The sequence below is a fragment of the Colobus angolensis genome, unplaced genomic scaffold, assembly GCF_000951035.1.
Source record: "Colobus angolensis palliatus isolate OR3802 unplaced genomic scaffold, Cang.pa_1.0 Scaffold92, whole genome shotgun sequence".
Taxonomy (NCBI): domain Eukaryota; kingdom Metazoa; phylum Chordata; class Mammalia; order Primates; family Cercopithecidae; genus Colobus; species Colobus angolensis.
Window position 1 is genome coordinate 8505612 of NW_012123154.1, and position 17979 is coordinate 8523590.

The 17979-nt window shown below is 39.9% G+C and overlaps 1 pseudogene; it reads right to left on the reverse strand.

Moving 5' to 3' along the window:
• The window catches only part of LOC105504507, a 121944-nt pseudogene that overhangs the window by 79211 nt on the left and 24754 nt on the right, over positions 1 to 17979 (reverse strand).

Genomic DNA, 17979 nt, shown 5'->3' on the forward strand with positions numbered 1-17979 from the left:
GGGGCCTGAAAAAATCTGATAGCAGATAGTGATAACATTCTCCCTTTTCATCAAGGAAACTTCTATTGTACACATTCTTAGTTTATGCATACCCAAATTTGTCACAAAGACAAGAATTGGGTGCTTTCTTGTCTTCTGAGTAGCTGGTAGTGGCAACAAATAAAATTCATAAATAGTTTATGCATAAATAGTTTATGCATACCCAAATTTGTCACAAAGACAAGAATTGGGTGCTTTCTTGCCTTCTGAGTAGCTGGTAGTGGCAACAAATAAAATTCACTTTGGGGATTGTGATTATGCTAAAGCATATCACTATTTTATTATGCTAAAGCATTCACTTATGCATTAGTGAGCAATTTAAATCTTGTTGTCAGGGCTGGAAAAAGCAGTAGGCTGTTTGTCTTTGAGGCCACTACTTCCTCTTCTTGGACACTTTCTGTTGTTCCCACTTCCTCTCTCACAACCTGGGTCACAGAAGATAAGATAAACAAATTTTCAGTGAGATGATAATAGTGTATGCTACCTCTTCTGGGAATATTTAGAAGAAGGAGCACAAGAAAGAGGACACCCTTAGCGGAAATGTAATTTATTTCCAGTGTATGTTTCTGTGCCATTGTGATGTGTATATATATGCTTGTAGAGATGTGTATTTACTTTGGTGGCAAGAGGCATGTGGGAAACGTCAGAATGAAGACTAGAAGAATATGTCTCTCTACAATACCATTGTTTTTGTTTGGGCAAAGGTATTGTCAATTAATCAGATTGTCAATGTGAACAGCCAGGTGGTTGATGGAAGATTCATTCCCTTTTCATTTATAGGTCTGTATACTTCATCCACTCTCCTACAATTACAGGAGCAGAATTTAGAAGCTGTAAAGATTTGATTGCTATTAAAATCACCGACTTTGTTTTTGCATTGTTAAAAAAATTCTACATGGTTCATTTCAGCAAATTTATGCTTGATTATACTGGAAATGTTTCCATAGCTCATTGTTTTCTTTTTGAACTAGGAACAAATATGTGTGCTTAAATTTAATTGGCTACAATTCTTAGTCAGTAGTCAAGCACATAGGATTTTAGAAGTGATCAACAAGATTAATGTATCAGTTCCTCCATGTACACTCCAGCACTTACTGTTCTGTTAGGATTCAGATTTCTTTATAGGTACAAATGTCTACTTGTAAGAGGCAAGGAAAAATGAAAGAGATTGTATGCAATAGGCTGGGCGTGGGGTTCACACCTGTAATCCCAGCACTTTGAGAGGCTGAGGTGGACAGATTATGAAGTCAGGAGTTTGAGACCAGCCTGGCTAGCATGGCAAAATCCCATCTCTACTAAAAATACAAAAATTAGCTGGACATGGTGGCAGGTGCCTATTATCCCAGCTACTCGGGAGGCTGAGGCAGGAGAATTGCTTGAACCTGGGAGGTGGAAGTTGCAGTGAGCTGAGATCGCGCCATTGTGCTCCAACCTGGGCAACGGAGCAAGACTCCATCTCAAAAAAAGAAAAAGAGAAGAAAAGAGATTGTATGCAACAAACAGGAGCTTTTCTAGGCTAATTTCATCAGATGTATCTTTTAGTTTATGTGTCTTTCTTTCTTTCTTTTTTTTTTTTTTTGGAGTCTGGTTCTGTGGCCCAGGCTGGAATGCAGTGACACAATCCCGGCTCACTGCAACCTCTGCCTCCAGGGTTCAAGTGATCAAGTGATTCTCCTGCCTCAGCCTCCCGAGTAGCCGGGATCACAGGCACCTGCCAGCATGCCCAGCTAATTTTTTTTTTTTTTTTTTTTTAGCAGAAACAGGGTTTCACCGTGTTGACCAGGCTGGTCTTGAACTCCTGACCTCAAGTGATTCACCTGCCTCAGCCTCCCAAAGTGCTTGGATTACAGGCATGAGCCACCATGCTCAGCCGTTTTTCTTTTTATTAAAAAGAAAATCTTATCTCTTTGGTAATGAGTAGCAAACATTTGGGTCTAATAAGAACTTGGGAGAATTTTGTGTATGTGTGTGCATGTGTGTGTGTGTGTGTGTGCACGTGTGTGTTTTAGAGATGGAGTCTCGCTATGTTGCCCAGGTTGGAGTGCAGAGGTTATTCACGGGCATGATTGTGCACACTGCCGTCTCACACTCTTGGACCCAAGCAATCCTCCCACCTCAGCCTTATGAGTAGTGTGGACTATAGGCAGGTGTGCTCCACCATGCCCAGCCTATTTCATGTGTTTTTATCTTTAATTTGGTTTAGAGGAGTACATCCAGGATTGAATAAGAGCAGCACTAGTGGACACAAGCCAACAGTCAGTCTACCCAGACCCCAAGGCACCTGCAGCACAGCCCTCCTTTTGCATATGATGCCAGCTACGTAGAGGATCCTATAGGAGGAAGGAAAAACCCACATTTGCTTTATAGCAGGTAGGCTTGCTCTGTGGGTGCAGATGGAAAGTGCGTGAGGGCTGCAGCCTCATTCAAAGGTGGCTTGCAGAGTGTGGCGAGAGGAAATCTCTTAATGGACAGAGGTTCTGGCAGCACCCTTGGTCACCCACTTTATAATGAAGAAAGATACAGCCCACAGTTAGAAAATAATGACAATCATGGGAAGTACTGGAAGATCATAGATGCATGTGGATGGATGGAAGGAGTGGGCCTGAAAGTGAAGATTTTTATGCCATGTTAACACTCACAAGAGTGTCCACGGAAGAGGCACTGAACGACTGAGGAGACAGAATGACCCGGCCTATTGACATCAGCCTGCCCCTACCCTTCACCACCTCTAGAGCTGACTCCATGAGCCCATGAATACAGTGGCCATGGAGGCCATGCATGGGGCCCCACAACCTGGACTCCCACTCACCAAGCCCATTTAACTGCCACCATCTAAATTGCCAGCTTCAGAGAACACTGTGAGAGCTCCCGTCTTCTCCAGGGTGCATCTCCCTGTCCTGGTCCACTTCTTCCCCACCCCTGCCCTGCTGCTGGCTTCAGTCTATACCAAAGAGGCCTGTATTGTAAATTTTAAAAACTTCATATTTTCCTGATGCCTCAGTATCACACAGGCCATGAGCACGCTGCCCAGGGCCCAGGTGCACTAGTGTGATAAGGTTGGTTCAGCTACAAGTTCCTCTTCTTGTTCTCTGACTGTGACTTACTGACATTTAAAAGCACCAATAACACTCCCTCATGCCTCTTGCTTGTGTACTGCACCAGGACCCCCAGTAAAGGCATTCGCTCATGGGGGCTGACTCTCTTGTGCCCCCACTTGCTTCGTGGAGCGCTAGCTTAGTACTTCTTCCACATGGCCCCCTGCATGGCGTGGTGTGGCCTGTGTCCCTCTCTATGACCTATGAGTAGAACAAATCTTTTTATTTCACGTTTTCTGAGTGTAATTTCCCAAGTCGGAGACTGGAGAGATCTGCAGAGTTGGAGAGATCCTTAAACACCCCACAAGGGGGACTTACTCCCTGATTTACAACATGAGGCCACAGATTCACTCTTAGAACAGCTTCTTGAAAAATCTGAGAGAGTATTCACTTTGCAATATTATCACAATACTTAGAATTCTAAAAGAAAACTTTCCACTAGTCAAGCTGACCAAACTCAGCTTTAGTAGAAATATAATTTGACTTAAAATTCTTTTGGTTGCCTTTAGACAGCAAGTTGACATTTATCGAAGAGGTCAGTTTTAATAGCACTCAAAAAGCATTACAGAAATCTCTTACAAGAAAGCAAAGTGTAATGGGCTCACATAAAGTGCCAATGGCGAGAAGTGAGCTTTTTTTAAAACTCCACTTCCCCCAGCTTTTAAATAAAAATGTATTCAACATTATAGGAAAACATTAACATGACCTTTATCGATTCACAGTATCTCATATAAATGTGTTGAAGTCTTACAGGATGTACATTTTTCAAAAAGACCAGTATATTTGAGAGAAAAAAAATAAAGTGATCTTATACAGAAGCCATATGAAAGACCAATACCGTAACTGAGAAAACATAAGAATGTACATTTGTAATGGGTTAATTAATAATTAATGGGTTAAAATAGCTAAGTCATATGAGGAACTTGTACCTTTGCTTTAATACTGATACCTACTGAAAATCAAGCACACCTGCCCTGGCAGCGGCATCGCTCCGCAGGTGCTCTGCTCTCTAACAGTGCTACCTGCTGTGCCCTAAGCACTCCTTGTTTCTTACTGCATCTGAGTCTGTGCTTTATTGGAAATCCTGTCCATTCTTAAGGTCTAGTTCAAATTATCACTTCCTAGAAGAAACTTTCTTTGACTCTCACAACTGTGATCAAAGCACACAGAACTTAGCCACTTTCAGTTGTGTTACCAACATCTATGTGATACACATGAATCCTTCTCCAGATCACAAGTGAAGGCAGGGACCCCCTTCCCTTTCTTCCAGCTCTCTGTTAAGAGTCTTCTTCCCCCTCACTATACACACAGCCTGTGCATGCCTGTGCTTCTTGCATTACAACACTTTTTTCCTCTTACTCACAAACTTCATTTTTTAAATTATTTTTTCACAATAAAAATTGCATATATGTAAGATGTATAATGTAATGTTTTGATATATGTATACATTATGAAATGATTACCACAATCAGGCTAATGAACATAGCCATCACCACATATAGTTACCTGTGTGTGTGTGTGTGGTGAGAACATTTCAGATCTACTCTTGTAGCAAATTTCAAGTATACAAAACATAATTATTAACTATAATCACCATGCTGTACATTAGATCTGCAGAATTTATTCATTTTATAACTGAAATTTTGTGCCCCATGGCCAACATCTCCCTATTTTCCCTCCCTCCAGCCCCTGGTAACCACCCTTCTGCTCTCTGCTTCTGTGAACTCATTTTTTTAGATTCCACACATAAGTGAGATCATACAGCACTTGTTTTTCTGTGTCTCCCTTATTGGGTCCCTGGATGACCCATTTAACACAGATCTCTGCCACTGGGGGCTTAATGGCCATTCCCCTTTCTGCACTGTGAACTCTGGAAGGGGCGGTTTTTCTAGGAGTATCTTAAGAGCCACTGTATCCAGAGTCCAGATCATCTGTAGAGCTCCTGACCCATGGAATGCATTTAATCCATATTTGCTGTGGCTTTATCCTGCTACAGTTCATATGTTTAAATTAGTAATTATATTTCATTTGGGTCAAACCATAATTATTAATAAATATTTCCAATCTGCTAAGTGGTTTTAGAAATGAAATAATAATATTGTTGTCCAATATTATTCTATAACTTCAGTTCAGTTCAGGCAATGTGATTAATGACTTAAGGAATGCCCTGGAAGACTACCTGACTATTATGTAGTAGAGATGGAACTTTTGTAGGCATGTGGCCTCTCTTAGGTCAGCAAAAGCCACAATGCATGATTAAAGAAAGGTACAGAAATGAACACAGGATCTATTTCCAATGTTGTAACTTTTCCCTTAACAAAGGATCACTGGAAAACACCTTGTAATCCAACATATATTTCTATTTCTAAACCTATAAAAATAAAGAACTGGAGCAAACTGAAAACTACCATATGCTGAACTAAATAAGTTGGAAATGTGTAAAGTCTACACCTGTGGCCTTCTAATTTTGTAATTTGTAATAAAACTCTCAGTATTTGGTACGACTGTTGACAAAATGTTTTAGTGTAAACACCACTGCACAAATTAAATAGCTGCTCTGCAGAGGAAAGTGGAACTTGGGAATACTTCAAATGAATGGTATGTGTGTGGGGAGTTCCACCTTTTCCACCACAGTGAAACCCTGTTACCCAAGTTTGGAAACTGTTTACACAAAATGAAATGAAATCTTAGAACTCCTCAGATGTGCAAACCAAAAATTAAACAACACCAATAACACAAACTGAGGGAAAAGGCTGTTACTTTTCTCTGAAATAGTCCTTTTCATGTAAATAAAATAGACGACTTTTTTCTTTTGAGGTTAAAATTTGGTTCATTTTAACTTCAGGCAGTGGTTTGTTCCTAATGTTTGTTCACCGTTTTCCCAGCTACATCATCATATCTTCAGAACATTCTTAGAAACCAAAAGGCCAGGCATCTTCACTGTAGTGAGAAGACAGAAATCCAGAGTGGGGATTTTCCATGCCCAAACACATAGTTTGAATTCTGGAAGGAAAGTCCCACAGCCTTCCTTTTCTTAAGACCTGATTAAGACCTTCTTAATCTGATCTTGCATTTTCTAATGCCAGAACAATGAAGTTGACATGCAGTGAGAGTCAGCCATGTGAATTTATTTCGTTCTACTTACTTTCCTGAAATTAGGGCCATTGGGGAAAAGAAACATTTACTCTCTCCTGTCTCTGATGATAATGAAATGCCGAGTATTGCTGTTGCTTTCTCCTCTCATAAACCATTCGACGAAATCATCCCTCCAGCCTTGCATAGGCTTTTCTACTTTCATCTCTCTCTTAGTCCATTTTTGTGAGCCTTCTCCTTCACACCTTTGGAGTCATTGTAGCTCTTTGACTCTGGTCTTTAAATGATTTTGTTCATAATTACAAACCCTTGAACACGTCATAACCTGATAAGTGTCTTTTTCTTTTTCCTTTTTTTTTTTTTTTTTTTAAGATGAAGTCTCGCTCCATCACCCAGGCTGGAGTGCAGTGGTGCGAACTCGGCTCACTGCGGCATCTATCTCTCCGGCTCAAGTAATTCTTGTGCCTCAACCTCACAAGTAACTGGGACTACAGGCATGCATCACCATGCCTGGCTAATTTTTTTTTTTTTTGTATTTTTGGTAGAGACAGGATTGTGCCACGTTGACCAGGCTGGGCTTGAACTCCTGATCTCAAGTGATCCACGGGCTTCTGCCTCCCAAAATGCTGGGATTACAGATATGCACCACCGCAACTGGCCTGATAAATGTCTTTCTTATCAAAACGGTAGCATAGCAGTGAAAAGTGTGAGCTCTGGAGTGAGACTGCAGTGGATGAAAATCCCTGATGCTACTACTTAGCTACTATTTAATCGAACCTATCTCTTAGGGTTGCTATGAGCAATGAGATAATGTTTGAAGATAGCTTAGCACATTGTCTGCTAGACAGTTAGTGCTTAATAAATGTTACCTGTTGTTTATAAGTGGGTTACCATTTCTACACAGTCTTCTATTCTTTTAAATTCTGTTGGGACTATCATCCTATCCAGCCCTTCATTATCATCATAACTGGGTCATCCTAAGCTATCTCTGCCAGAGAGGTGCTTCAGGCCTCACCTTGCAAAGCACTGATATTAATTCATTTCTTTTTAATTTATCAAGGGACTTTCACTAGCTACTAATTTAGCAGAGCGCAGAGTCTCCCTGTATGTCCTTCAGCTGAGATGTAGGAGATCAAGTACAAAGAAAAAAAATACTAATTGCTTAGCCTTCCAGCTGTTCATTTTCTTGTTTTTCAAAATGGCCCTTAGCAGCAAGCAGGAGACAGGAAAAGGGTTGTTCTAAATTGGTGCTTGATTTAATGTGTTCTGGACGCAAAACTTTCACTTTCAACCCTCTTCAAGCCCTAAATACACAAAATACAACCTGTAACATATTTAGTAAATGATGAGTGGCCGAGAGGTCAAAGACAATTTGGCACTAAAGAAAAATCTGATCTTGTTCAAAAGTCTCTCTTGCAGCCTGGCTTTTGGCTGGGTGTGCTTGACTGTCGGTTCCGGGAAAGCAGTAACAGTGAGGCTAATATTGTTCCCTTTTGAGCAGGTAGAGAGAATCCTTCCCTGATTCCTTTCTCTGTCTCTTAAAAGACAGTAGGGAGAAAAGTTGTTTATCTGATAAAAATTGTTTATCTATCTTATTTTTCTCTGTTTTTGATTCATTGACTTTCATTACAGTTAAGACTTTCATTTTATCAAGGGATAAAATCTGAAAACTTATAAAGGATACTTACTACAGAAAAAATTTAAAGGTAAATGCTTTTTTACCCCACTGTCTTTATTTAGAAAAAAATGTAGGAAATGTACTTAAGTTGAAATAGAGATTTTAACTACTGAACTCATAATTCTGATACTAAGTAGTTGTTTTACTTGGTCCCTTAATATTTCTGGATGTCTGCTTCCTCAGATTGAAAATGAAGGGCTTAAATATATGAGCTATAAGGCCCCTGTCAGATTTAAAAACTTTATGGTTCTACTAGATGTTTAATTCATAAAGAAATACACTCTCCCCCTCCCCAGACAGTTCCAGATAATGTGCTATTTTTCACAAACATTGCTGATATAGCAGCTATTTTCAGTTTCCAATGAAGTGAAGAACAATGTGACCTATTTAAAAGCTGGCTCATGAGAGAATATTAGCCGCCAGTTATCAATCTTTTATTTAATTTTCTTGATAAGGACTGTATGATAGAAACATTTATTTGCTGCAAAACTAATAGCAGCCTAGACTGTATTTGATAATACTGTACATGCACTCTGTAATGGCTCTGAAAAATGCATTTCATATTTGTTGCCAATTCAATTTAGACGGGTTGAGAAAAAAGAGAAAATACAGTTTTGTGCTCATCTTTCCTGAATGACTAAACAGTTAAAAAGACATATGGTTTCTCTAGATCATTAAAAAAACTTTAACTGTTATTTTCCGTATGGGTTGCTTCTCTGTGTAGGATCCAGAAATGATTGCTATTAAGATTGTAAGAAATTTATTTTTTGGTTTTAAGAAAATATTCTTCTGTTCATATACATGCTTTCTTAGAATGAGTTAACAGATATTTACTAAGAAAGACAAGAGAGTAACTAAATGGGAAACCAAATTATTTTAATGAGGAAGCAGCAGCATTATTTTAATGAATAACTCAGTTTGTGAATGTAGTTTCCTTAATTTCATCTGTCTAACAACAATCTGGCTAATGTCTATTTGTGGTAATTAAAACATATTTTTAACATTTTGTTTTCCATTCCATGCTCATGTATAGGAAGAATCAATATCATGAAAATGGCCATACTACCCAAAGTAATTTTAGATTCAATGCTATTCCCATTAAACTACCATTGATATTCTTCACAATATTATAAAAAAACTATTTTGAAATTCACCTGAAACCAAAAAAGAGCCCAAATAGCCAAGAATATCCTACGCAAAAAGAACAAAGCTGGAGGCATCATGCTACCTGACTTCAAACTATACTACAAGGCTACAGTAACCAAAACCGCATGGTACTGGTACAAAGACAGACACATACACCAATGGAACCGAATAGAAAACTCAGAAATAAGACCACACACCTACAATTATCTGATCTTTGACAAACCTGACAAAAACAAGCAATGAGGAAAGGATTCTCTATTTAATAAATGGCGCTGGGAGAGCTGGCTAGCTATATGCAGAAAATTGAAACTGGACCCCTTCCTTACACCTTATGCAAAAATTAACTTAAGATAGATTAAAGACTTAAATGTAAAACCCAAAAACTATAAAAACCCTAAAGGAGAATCTAGGCAATACCATTCAGGACATAGGCACAGACAAAGATTTCATGATGAAAATGCCAAAAGCAATTGCAACAAAAGTAAAAATTGACAAATGGGGTCTAATTAAACTAAAGCACTTCTGCACAGCAAAAGAAACTATCATCAGAGTGAAAAGACAACCTACAGAGTGAGGGAAAATTTTTGCAATCTATCCATCTGACAAAGGTCAGTACAGAGAGTAGAGAGTGGAGTAAATGAGGGAAGAAAAACAACCAGAGTGAGATGGAGGCTGAAGAAGACAAACAGAAGGAGGGCAGGAAGAAGGGACTCCTTGAAGATTGGCTTGGCCTAAAGGAGGGTGACTATACATTTTGGTTTGCTTGTGATCCTGGTAGTTTTAGAGTGTCCCTTCACTCTAAAACTGTCTAATATGGATGATAAATGGTCACCCTGTATACACAAGTGCCCCAAATGCCAGTAGTATACCTAAGAGTAGGACACCTGTCCTGGCATATTGACTGTCATGTGGTGCATCCAGGGAGGAAAATTGCCCAGCATTTGCAGATATTGGACAACAAATGGTGTCTATAGGAAAAAAATGCCCCTGCATTTTATGGTATACTTGTATACTTTAATTGACATACTTCTTGTGGCTTAGATATGTAGAGAAGGGATTTTGTATCAAAAATTATAATCTTACTGTTGGATGAGACTTTTCCTTCATCAAATCTCTGCCACTGCTTCTGTTTTCCTTTGCCTCTAAGGTGCCCCAAGGGTAACCACACCCTTGTGCTCTCCTTGCCCCTTGAGTGTAGGCTAGCTTCTATGAGTCGCTTCTAGCCAATAGAATGGGGAGAGGTGATGGCATGACTCTTCCAAGATTAAGGCCTAAAAAGACTCAGTATTTGTCTTGGTGCTCATCACCCGCCACTTTCTCTCTAAGGGATACTGGTGCTGTGGAGAGACCCATGTGGAAAGGAACTGAGGACTCCCGGCAAAAGTCACCGAGGACCGAGGTTGCTGACAGTTGCATGTGAACAACTTGGAAGCAGATCAATCCTTGCCCAAGCCCACACTTTGTCTACAGCCTTGGTGAGAGACCCTGAGCCAGGGATGCACATCCAAGCTGCACCCAAACTCTTGACCGACAGAAACTGTGAGACAATGAATGTGTTTAAGTCCCCATATCGTGGAGTCATTTATTACACAGCAAGAGATGGCTAAGACGAGCACTATTTTTATCCCCTTTTGAGTTCATGGCTTGGTCTCTCTACCTCCCACTGACTAAATGTGACTAAAGCAAAATCCTTTAACCAGCTGTCTCTGAATAATATTACCTGAATGCCTGCTGTTTACTAGCATGGGAGGAATTCAAAAGAGTTTATGAGGGAAATGGCCACAGTGAGGCAGAGGATTTACATGCGGGGAAAGCTTCATCCTGGCAAATTACCCAGGGCAGACCTTGCCTCCTTCACTGTCTAAAATATCCAAGTCTTGTAGTTTCAAATCCCCAATCCCCATCTCTTATTGTCTGTCTTATAGAGACCACCCTGACTCCTCAAATACAGCCACTCCATTCCCTATGAGGCTGCCTTTTTTTTTTTTTTTTTTTTTTTGAGACAGAGTCTCGCACTGTCGCCCTGGCTGGTATGCAGTGGAGCAATCTTGGCTGGCTGTAACCTCTGTCTCCCGGGTTCAAGCAATTCTCCTGCCTCAGCCTCCTGAGTAGCTAGGATTACAGGCGCCTGCCACCATGTCCGGCTAATTTTTTGTATTTTTAGTAGAGACGGGGTTTCACTATGTTGGCCAGGCTGTTCTTGAACTCCTGACCTCGTGGTCTGCCCGCCTTGGCCTCCCAAAGTGCTGGGATTACAGGTGTGAGCCACTGTGCCTGGCCGAGGCTTCTCAGAGATGGGGCACTTCCTCTAGTTTTCCACTTGACTCTGGTCTTCTTCCTAGTTCCCTTCTTTCCGAGCAGAGGCTGAGGCCAGGCACATGGTACTTTTGCTCTTACTGTGTCTGCAAAATCAATGGCTGCATTTTCCTACAGCTGAGTAGGAAAGCTCTTGGCTGACTCATTAAACATTTTACCTTTGTTGGTTTCAAAGCACAGTTTACATATTAATGAGATCCACCATTTCTCTTTTTGATAAGGACTCTTTTCCAGTTTCATGACATAGTTTACTCTTGAGAAACAACAAAGCATGGTGCTTAAGAGTTTGGCTCTGGATCCCAACTTTCCAGTTTCAGGTTCTGGCTCTCGAATTTACCAGCTGTGTGATCTTGGGCAATTTGCTTCACTTCTCTGTGCCTCTATTTACACATAAAAAATTGGATAATAATGACTGTAATTGTGAACCAAAGAATCTGTGTCCCTATTTGGAATTACTAGAAATGGTTAGCTGTTTTAGAATGCCAAACAATTGGGAATATGTGGGCAACAGTCCTGACAATGGTTGGGCACAAGGAAGTTAATATGTGTAAAGTGCTTAGAGCAAGGGCTGGCTCCAAGTGAGCACCTGTGAGCCTTAGCTACTATGATATTATCACAATATCATATGGAGCAAATATAAAGCAGCATTTTTTTTAGATCAAAATGCTTTTCTGAACTGGGACTATCTTCTTTGATTTAAATTTATGGAATTTGCCATGAATTGTGAAATAACCCACCAGCCTATACTGGCTTCTTAGAGAGAGTGATCCATGACTCAAATTCTTCAAAAGAAATAAGACTCCTTCCTCTCTGCAAAGGCTTTGGAAGTTATTTGTAAGCAAAGAATGGAGATAAGTTTTGTGTTACTCCAGGAAACAGAGAGGCTGCCTATTTAATGGGCAAGATGAGGATAGTATAGAATCATTTATCAAACTTTCAAACAACTGCAGTTTGTAAAATAACAGACATTGTGGAAAAGTCAGTTCTCTTAGTCAAAGGAGAATGCAATCTAAGTTTCAGTATTCCACATAGAAGAAATGAATACATGCCCAGTGATGATGCAGAGATAGTCACAAGGGCCTCATAGATGTTATTAATAGCATTTTCAGTGGACTAAGAAACAGGTATGTATACAATACTTTGTTTATGGAAGTGAACAATCTGTTTTGGAATAACAACTCAGAAGCAGATGTACACACACACATACACACATGCCTCACAGCTTTCCCAAAAGAGTTGGGTATTTCTGCTGCTAGAAGTCTTTCTTTCTTCTGCTTTCCTGATTCTGTCCCCTCTCTCTTGACTTCCTGCTTTCCCTAACCTCAACCAGTCTTCCTCACTCCACTCCCTTGCTCCGTTCACATTCTTAATACAGATATATGCTGATGCTAGAGGGTATTGGTTAGAGCCACAAGTACTCATGGTGGTGATGAGAATGTGAAGTTTTTGCATAATTTTCCCAGAAGCACAGGGGTAGACGTGGAGAGAAAAATCTATTAATGAGCATGTTTTATTAAAAAAGAAAAATAAAACTACAGTAGATCCTAGACCCTTGAAACTCAAAGTATGGTTCCTGGAACACTGGTGTTCCAGGTGTCACTTGGGAGCTTGTTAGAAATGCAGGACATCAGACCCCAAGCCAGACTATTGAAACCAAATCTGCTTTTTAACAAGATCCTCAGGGATTTGCATGCATATTAAAGTTCTAGAAGCAGTTCCCTAGAAATACGTTAGGTTAAAACAAGTTCTTTTTTTTTTTTGAGACAGAGCCTTGCAGTGTCACCCAGGCTGGAGTGCAGTGGCGCCATCTGGGCTCACTGCAAGCTCTGCCTCCCGGGTTTACACCATTCTCCTGCCTCTGCCTCCCGAGTAGCTGGGACTACAGGTGCCCGCCACCACGACCGGCTAATTTTTTGTATTTTTTTTTTAGTAGAGACAGGGTTTCACCGTGTTAGCCAGGATGGTCTCGATCTTCTGACCTCGTGATCTGCCAGACTTGGCCTCCCAAAGTGCTGGGATTACAGGCGTGAGCCACCGCACCTGGCCAAAACTCAAGCTCTTATAGCAGCATAACACAGCAGTGAAAGCATGAAACCTGATACTAGAATGTTTAGGTTTAAATCCTGTTTCTACCACCTGCCATCTGAATCATACTTTCTCTCTCTCTTCCTTCCTTCGTTTCTCCTCTCTCTCTCTCCTTTCTCTCTTTCTCTCTCTCTTTCTTTCTTTCTTTTCTTTCTTTCTTTCTCTTTCTTTTCTTTCTTTCTCTCTTTCTTTCTTTCTCTCTCCTTCCTTCCTTCCCTCCTTCCTTCCTTCCTTCCTTCCTTCCTTCCTTCCTTCCTTCCTTCCTTCCTTCCTTCTTTTTCTCCTTCTCCTTCTTCCTCTTCTTCTTCCTCCTCCTCTTCTTCATCTTTTTTTGAGATGGAGTCTCACTCTGTCACACAGGATGGAGTGTAGTGGTGCTATCTCAGCTACTGCAACCTCTACCTCCAGGGTTCAAGCGATTCTCCTTCTTCAGTCTCCTGAGTAGCTGGCACTATAGGCACATGCCACCATGCCTGGCTAATTTTAATATTTTTAGTGGAGATGGGGTTTCACAATGTTGGCCAGGCTGGTCTCGAACTTCTGATCTCAGGTGATCCTCCTGCCTTGGCCTCCCAAAGGGATTACAGTTGTGAGCCACCGCCCCTGGCCCTGAATCGTACCTTCTAAACCTTTAGAGACTCAGTTTTCTCATCTATAAAATGGGAATGATAACAATACTATCCCATTGAATTGTTAATTGAACTAACAATTATAGAATGTTTAGAACAGTGACTGGCACACAGCAATTAAGGACCATATAAGCATTGGTCAAATATATTTTTCAAAGTTAAGTGTAACATAATTAACAAATTCTAGAACTTCTTTAAATAATTAATGGAATAATTCCCAAAGCCCACTTGACCAATTTCTCCATATTCTAACCCACTACTTTCTCAATCCTACTTCTAGGCTGCCTCTGAGCTTTGCATATAAGCTTCGTGCTTATTAACCCTGCAATGCAATTATTTGTTTATCGTCTGGCACAAGAAGGAGATCAACAAATGCTTATAAAGTAAATGAATAGATATTTGATTTATCATTATTTCCAAATCTTCCTCAAAGCCCAGAAATTTCTTTGTTTTTCTCATGCATTTTCCTCCTTGTATTGTTAAAGACCAGATTATGCCACCCCAAAATATGACTATGAAGTAATTCAGGATGTGCCACCCAAAAATATGCCACTCTTTGATTATTTTAAGCTGAAGGCATTTGAAAAACAGCAAATTCAGGGAGAGGCTTTCTCTGAACTCCCCTTATCTGCTTCAAGACAGATCTTCCAAAAAGATCTCAATTGTCATAAATCCCCTCTCCAGGAAATTTTATCAATCAGAGAAGATTGACTCTTCTCACAGCAGAGGAGACTAGAAGTTGACACTAAATCCAGAAAAACGTTGTCCCAAATGATCATATCTCCCATTACTTCTTCTAAGACCCCTCATCTTTCCTAAATATCATTTACTCTCCAAGTGACCTATATCTCCCTCTCCTTCCCCTTGTAAGATAGTATATAAGCTTTCACATCTCACTGCTTTTCGAGTACTCACTTTCTTTTTCTGTGATGACCCATGCATATAATATTTAGAATTCATACCTTTGTATATCTTTAAGAAATATTATTTTAGATTCAGGGGGTACATGTGCAGGTTTGTCACATGGTGTATTGCATAATGGTGAGGTTTGGGCTTCTAGTATACCCATCACTCAAATAGTGAACACTGTACACAATAGGTAATTTTCCAATTCTCACTCCCTTCCTGCTCTCCCTGCTTTTGGGGTCTTCAGCATCTATTATTTTCATCTTTATATCCATGTATACCATTGTTTAGCTTCCTTTTGTAAGTGAGAACATGCAGTATTTGATCTTCCGTTTCTGAGTCATTTCATTTAGGATAATAGCCTCCAGGTTCATTCATGTTGCTGTAAAGGACATTATTTCATTCTTTTTTATGGCTGTCTAGTATTCCATGGTGTACACATACACATTTTCTTTATCCACTTAACCATTGGTGGACACTCAGGTTGATTCCATGACTTTGCTACTGTGAATAGTGCTGCAATAAACATATGAGTGTGGGTGTCTCTATATATAATGATTTATTTTCCTTTGGGTAGATAACCAGTCATGGGGTTGCTGCGTAGAATGGTAGTTCTACTTTTAGTTCCTTGAGAAATCTCTATACTGTTTTCCATAGAGGTCGTACTGATTTAACATTTTTACCAACAGTGTATAAGCATTCTCTTTTCCCTACATCCACACCAACATCTGTTGTTTTACTCTGGAAAAAAATCCAAAAAAATTTCAGGCATCTGGAAATAGGTATTGTTAAAGAAAAACATTATTCAATGACACGTGTCATAGCACAGTAAGGCAGACTTTATTCAGGTCCACCGCAACAGGTATAGGGGCCACAGCAATGGGGTATTGCAGTGAAGGAGATAGACTGGGCTCAACTCCGAGTACAGCGTGGGCAAGTGGGACCTTAGAGCCAAGGAGCAGGGTGGGGGTCAGCAGATGGAAAAATTACTAAGAGGGAACCTCAGGGGTAAGGTGAATTCTGGCTAAACTGATTTAGCAATGGTCTTGCAAAAACTGGATTTTACATGGAAGTGCACAGATGGGCCTAGAAGAATATTCAGAAGGCTGAGTAGAGTTTGGCCAAGCAAAGATTCTTTGTCTGTATCTATGAGGCCTCTAAAAAGGAAAGCAGAGTAAGCTTGGAATAATTTTTAAATGATTCCAAAAAAATAGGTGCACGAAGACTAGATTTTTATAAAGGTCAACAGCTTTGAAAACTTCATTCTGTTAAAATCAAGATAATCAGTTTCCCAAGTGATCTCTAAGAATAATATAGGAAGTCATGGGGCTGAATAATAATAATAATAATAATAATAATAATAATAATAATAGTAATAATAAGTGGTCACCCCCAAAAAGGAGGTCCATGGAGCTTGTACATATCTTTTGTAAAGAGGTGGGAGTCACAGAAATGAATGATATAAAAATTGTGAGATAGGCAGGAAGTCAGCACTCCTAGGTACTGAGGATGTTCTCTGCACTGGCACACCTTAGCAGACCTTCAGACAGACTTAACGGGGAAGCCAAAGAAGCTTATGCTCAGGGCCCCTCACTTTCACAGGGTACCTTACAAGGCCTTGGAGAGGCTCTAGCAATTTTATATTCTTAATTTTATATTCTTTTGAGGAGAGTAATTTTAGTGAAGTATGTTAACATTGTATAAAGAAAAATGGACAATTTTGCATTATTCTGTTATTGAGCAAATGGGCTCACTGCTTGATGTACTTAGAAGCCATACTGCGGCATCAGCTTTTGAGATAAAAAAGGATTTATTGAGAGGCTGACCAGTAAGGACACAGGAGGCACGACTAAAATCTGTCTCCCAAATTTGAGTATAGGGCAATTTTTAAGGGCTTGGAAGGTGGCAAGCGAAAGGATTTTGGTGTGGTAAGGTCTGATTGGAGAGCTTCAAATGTGACTATTTTTGGTAAGGTACACTGAGGCTGATTTTAGCCCTGGATCTTCCTGGCCATCAGACCCCCCCACTTTTGAAATGGTTCTGATGTTCAAGTTCCGATTGTGTCCTGGTCTTCCTGGTTCCATGGGGAGGAATTGTTGGTTTTGGGTGTCAGAGGTCAAATCTTTCCTATTGCACATGCCTGGGCCATAGACTTGCAGTCTTGGCTCTGTTATATCTACAAGGTACTTAACATTCTATTATCAATAGAGTAGGCCCAGTTTGAGATGCTCCCGTGGTTACAGTTCTTCCTGGAGAGGACCACTTCCCCCTCAGTTGTGTGAGTTTCCCACAAACCTTCATCAGCTTCAGCTGGATTGTGCTTCTGCAGAGAAACCCTTGTACTTCCTTCTCTCTCCCGCATCCTGGCTGTGAAAGCAAGTTCTGCTTACCAAAGTCCTCTGAGTTCTGAGTGGTTTTGGATTCCGGTTTTTTCTTTGATAAAGACATAAATGACATGACAATTGTTTCCTGGAGTAAAGAGCTCACATTCTCAACATTAAACTTAAAAAAAACAAATATTTAAAAAGCTAGCATTCATGTTACAAAATAAAAGGCGTAAGATAGGAGAAACTTGGCTACAGTAGCATCTGTGAAGAAAATAATTAAGTGTTTTGTTTCACTCTGTACTTAGAGTGTCAATAGTGCTAATGAGGTTATTAAAAAGCTCTCGAGTTACCATGCATAGAGTCACCAGGCAAGCAGGAAGGATTCACTGTGTTCTGGGAATCCTGTTTCCTGATGGTTAAAAGTATAATTTTCAAAAAGGTAAAATCACAAAAATAAAATAAATGTGTCAAATATTTTATTTAACTCATTAATTAAAATCCACTTAAAATGAGATTTTGATTTGCAGAGATTTGTATTCTCTGCCGGACAAAATTCATTTGCATTGTCATGTATGGGAATCATTTGCATTGCTATGGGCAGGAAACATTTGCATCGTTATCCATTTTCTATAACTTAAACCCTATTCCTACAGAATTGTAGAATA